Source organism: Hyaena hyaena, unplaced genomic scaffold, assembly GCF_003009895.1.
Source record: "Hyaena hyaena isolate Hyena2069 unplaced genomic scaffold, ASM300989v1 scaffold_464, whole genome shotgun sequence".
Lineage (NCBI taxonomy): Eukaryota > Metazoa > Chordata > Mammalia > Carnivora > Hyaenidae > Hyaena > Hyaena hyaena.
This window is the reverse complement of record NW_024081096.1, coordinates 330,860-336,542: the sequence shown is the minus strand read 5'-3', so window position 1 is coordinate 336,542 and position 5,683 is coordinate 330,860.

Genomic DNA, 5,683 nt, shown 5'->3' with positions numbered 1-5,683 from the left:
CTGTGGAATGAATGAAAAGTATGACCAAGTAAAGGGAACTCTTATGGTACAATGGTACCATTTCTCCTAAAGAAATTTAGGAACTCCTACCAGTCAGCCTCACTACCTAGTAGTTGTACCATCTTGACAAAGGAAAATCTCTAAATCACAGGCTTGCCATCCATGACATTGCAAGAGCAAGTTGGTTGAGAAATTTTAATAAAATTGTTTTTGTAAAGCACCTGCTGAAAGCTTTAATACTGATGATTAGGAGAAGGAGGAGGGGGAGGAGATGAAGATTACATTCCATCAGTAATGTGAAAAATGGGGGAGGAGGGGCAGGGAATCCTGCACTCCTACAATCATAGCATTAATCCATGTAAGACAGAATTCAAGGAAAGTGATCACAGAAGCAGATGCTCCAGAGTTCCTAGGTCTTGATTTTGTTCATTGATTAATTCATTCTTCCCACAAATATTTGTGAAGTCTCTATATGTATTACAAACCATGCCAGATGCTGATGATACAGCAGTATACAAAGCAGTGTCTATCCGCACCTAGCCTCATCGTGCTTTTGTTCTCTAGAGGGAAATTGACATGGTACCAAACAGCAGCAACAAAAAACGTAAACAAAAAAAACAACACACACACACACACACACAAATATATCTCATTTAAAATTAAAGTGCCATACAGTTAGAGTAAAGGATATGTGAGAGATAAGAATTGAGGGCCTGACATAAATCAGGAATAAGGTCAGGAAGACTTAATGACTTCTGGTCATTTAATCAGTGACCAGAAGAATCAGTAGGAGTTAACCATTAAATAAGGGGCTTTGAGAACAGAGTAGTCCAGGCAGTAAACCAGCCTCTGCAAGCCTCTGGAATGAGAAAGAGTCTGGTGCATTCAAGAGACTAAAAGAGGTGAGGTGACCGAAGCATAGTCATTGAGAAATTCCAACTCAAGCCGACACAGGGTGGTGACGGGTAGGCAGGGGCCAGATGGCACAGAGCCTCATAGGCCATAGGAGGATTTTGGGTTGTATCATAATGTTATTGGGAGCCTTGGAAGAGTTTTCGGCATGATGATAATGTGATCTGGTTTGTGTTTTCTCTCTAGCTGCTGTGTGAAGTCCAGAGGAAAGGCTTTTGGAATTGTCTGGGCAAGAAATGGGATAGCTTTGCCCTCTAAGTAACAGTGGAGAAATGAGGAGAGTATCAAAGATGGCCCCCTGGCTCCTGTCATGGTAAATTAGGTGGGTGGATATGAACTTTACCGAACATTTCTCTGAAAGGAAAACACAGGATAAGAAGTCAGTATGGTGACTGGGGTGGGCAAGATCAGTTTCAGTTTCAGAGTCATTACGTTTTAGGTGCCTTAGGAGACATTCAGTTCTGTGTGTGGTAAGCATTTTTAGGCTTTGCTCGATGCCTGGATTTGTTAAGGATTTAAAACAATGCAAATTGGTCAGGTTCTAGAGTAGATAAAACAGAGGTTAATACAGATGAAACCTTTCCTTTATGTAGGTTCCGCTGCATACGGTGTTGCCTTCCCTGATGAGTAACAACGTTGTCACCTATAAAGTTCAAATATGGGTTCTACTCTACTCTTTGGATGTGTTTCAGGGTGAGTCAGCTAAAATGAGGACCAGACACATTATAACAGAAAATCCAAAATAACAGTCATTTAGACCATAAGGAATGTATGTCTCTCTCATGTAAAAGAAGTCCAGAAGTAAATAGTCTGACATGATTCCACGGTCCCCAGGGAACCATTGGTTTCCATTCTGTTTCACTTCATAATACAAGGTGGCTCCTAGAACTCCCTTGTGAAGGAAGGGAAGAATAAAAGTTCTCCCCACCCTCCAGCTGAGTCAGCACTTTTTTCAGCCTTCCTGTGAATCTTAGACATTTTTGTTTTTTATATCATTAGCCAGAACTTAGTCATGGCCACATGTGACTATAATATGGTCTTTTTTTTAATGTTTATTTATATTTAAGGGTGTGGGGGTAGGGGCAGAGAGAGCGGGAGACAGGGAATTCAAAGCAGGCTCTGTGCTGAGAGCAGCGAGCCCAATGTGGGGCTCAAACTCACAAGCTATGAACCAAAGATGGAGATTTAACCAACTGAGCCACCCAGGTGTCCCAAAAATGTGGTCTTGTATCCAAGTACGCTGCCACCTAAAAGAAACTTGAATTTTCCTTTTACAAAATTCAAGGACAGTAGATTTTTTTAAAATTTTTTTATGTTTTTTATTTATTTCTGAGAGACAGAGAGAGAGACATCATGAGCAGGGGAGGGTCAGAGGGAGAGGGAGACACAGAATCTGAAACAGGCTCCAAGCTCTGAGCCGGCTGTCAGCACAGAGCCCGACATGGGGCTCACAAACCGTGAGATCATGATCTGAGCCGAAGTCGGACACTTAACCAACGAAGCCACCCAGGCGCCCCAAGAACAGTGGATTTTAAGTAGGAACCTGGCAGTCTCTGCTGCAGGCTGACACCTTTATGAAGTGAGGTATCTAAATTATTGCTATGGCAAAACGTAAATGATATAATGAGAGGAAATAGAAGATAAATCTTTGGGTTTCTTACAAACGGTATTAAGCTGCTTTCTCTCACAAGTATTGTTGGGGGGGGATGCCAAAATAGTGTAAACAAGAAATTATTGGACCATATCACTAAAATCCTCCCTGAAGAGATAGGACAGGCTTCTGTAGATTTATCACCACTCCAGCTTCATTTATCTGTGATTTTCTCAGCTCCACCCCAGCTGAGTATTGACTTTAGCCCTTTGGAAGTTTCCTTTGTGAGAATCAAATGGCTTCCACCATTTCCAGATTTACCTATAAACAATGTCACTTTCTACACTACAAAGATGCCCCCCTATCACAACTACTTCGATCTGAGCACCAAACCAGTTTAGGAGACTGCCATGCCCTATCTCAGTTAAACCTGGAGGCTCTCCCTCACTGACCATTGAGGCAGAGGTGGAGGTAATGCCAAGTAGGTTAGGCTACCCAGGAGCCACACTTTGAGCTGGGGGTGACCAATGCAGGTGGGAAGCATCCAGTCCATTGGGGGCTGAAATGAAACAAAAAGGCAGAGGAAGGTAAATTCCCTCTCTCGCTCTGAGTTGGGATGTCCATCTTCTCCTACTTCAGACATTGGTGCTCCTGGCTCTCTTGCCCTCAGACTCGGACTGGGACTTACACCCCTGGCTTTCTGGTTCTTCATCTTGCAGATGGAAGGTTGTGGGACTTCCTGGGAGTGTAGATAGAGACCCTCTGAACTGAAGGTGGGTTAATCCACCAAGATATGAGGATGCTATACCACAGGTTTGTGAACTAATAATCAATAAAATATAATGGTGATAGTTGAACAACAATGTGAACATATTTAATCCTGCTAAACTGTACACTTAAAATGGCTAAAATGGTAACTTTTATATGTATTTTACCACAATAAAAATAATACATATATGCATACCACAATAAAAACATATGTTTTTATATATCCCATTGGTTGGTTGTGTTTCTATGGGAAACCCTAATATACTCTGCATCTTCCAGGAATACGGTGGGTACATGTATGTGCTGTGGAGAAACTATTACTCATGCCTCCAACATTTACAAAGCACCCACTATATTCCAAGGAGGACCCTTGAAGCTAGGAAGACAATAGTGAATGAAACAAGCACTTCTGTGCAAGTGAACACTTCATGCTTTCATGAATTAATTAATAGTCTCCAGAGAGAAAGAACATACCGAATAATTATAAATATAAATATTAAATGAAATCACTGATAAGTGCTAGGAAAGAACGGTACACGGTGCTATAAATAGTAAGAATGTGGCATTTTCTGAGATGTTAGTGAGGAATTAACAATTGAGCCCAGATCTGAAAAAGGAGTTCAATGGGTACAGGTAATATGGATATGATCTAGAGAGGGAAGAAACATGCCCAGTGAAAGCTTTGTCAGAGAGCTAGTTCAAGAAACTGAAAAATGCCAGGTGGCTGGAGCACCGTGAGCTGAGATGCAGAGCGAGTGCCCGTGTCCATCTGTATCTGCATCTGCACCCGGCTTAGCTTCTTCCCCCCAGAACACTGAGCATGAGTTTAGAACCATCCCCTACCCCCAGGATTTCCTGATTGTTTTGAGGATGCTGGCCTTTTCCAGCACTTTAAGACATAACTTGGAAGAAATTGAGACCCCAAAAAAGTACTAGAACTATTCCACTTACCTAATGTTAGTCAGCAAATATTGAGTACCTGGAAGGAGCAAGGCACTGTGGAAAGTGCTGCAAGGAATTCCAAGGTGAGATAGTTCCTAATCTCAAGGCATCTACAATCTGGTGTACTCCAGCCACAGGGAATAAGTGACAGAGGGAGAATAAAACAAAGCACATTGCTGCTTTATACAGACAACCTGGCAGCCTGGCAAAGAAATAGACATTCCCAGTGAAGTTAGGGTAGGGAAGTAGGGAATGGGTGTGGCAGGGGGGCAGGAAGACCAGATTTTCCAATTTTCTCACATTTAAATGAAAATACTCTGAAGAAATCTAGGACTCTTATCTTTGCACATTTGGAGTTAGAAGAACCTGACTCATGAAGATGTAGGTCAAGTGGAATGCCCTGTCGTAGTGAAATCTCTGCTTTTCCTGTACCCAGATTTGGAGAAACTTGGAATGGAGAAGAAGGGCCTGGGTATATCATATTATATATGCTGATTTATTTCAATAGGCACTCCCCACTGCCCACAGATCCCTCAGGCAAACACTGCCCTCTTTTCTATCATATGTGAATCAACTGACCCAAGCAGAGATCTTGCATTTCATTTTATCCAGATAGCAACATACATTAAAAAAATGTTAGAAGGAAAGAGGAGAGTTCTAAACAGTATACTTTTCCAAGTATCACAAATGCCCTTGATATGGCCCAGAGAGAGATTTCCACAGGGTGACCTTCAAATGGGCAATTATCCAGTCACTGGAAAGCCAATATACAATGACTAGAGGCATACTCTCAGAGTTCATTGCCATCTCAGTAAAATAGAAAATGAAAAAGTTTAAATACTCACATGTTAACTTTTGACCCAATATGTCCAGACCTAATAATTTGCCCATATATATATATATATATATATATATATATATATACATACACCTAGGGCTATTTGTTGCAGGAAGGAAAGAAGGAGGAAAAAGGAAGCAATCTAACAATTGGAAAATAGTAAAATAAATCAGCACATACCAACTCAACATATTCATAAGTACTCAGGGTTTGATGCCATTAAAATAATTACTTTTGGGAGCGCCTGTGTGGCTCAGTTGGTTAACGTGTCTGACTCTTGATTTTGGCTCAGGTGATGATCTCACGTTTGCGTGTTCGAGTCTCACATCCAGCTCTTTGGTGATAGTGCAGAGTCTGCTTGGGATTCTCTGTCTTCCTCTCTCTGCCCTTCCCCCACTTGCAGTATCTCTCTCTCTCTCTCTCTCTCTCAAATAAACATTTTTTTTTAAAGGACCATTTTTTTTTTGCTCTTAGTGGTAGATACTGGGATTTTTGGATGCTGAGCCTTTATTCCAACTCACCAAAAGCACCCTGACTTTCACCTGAGTAATTATTTTCCCACATAGCACATAGTCTTGGTAAAATTCATGTGTCTGCCACATACTAGGGACTCCAAAGAGATCCCTGGAGGT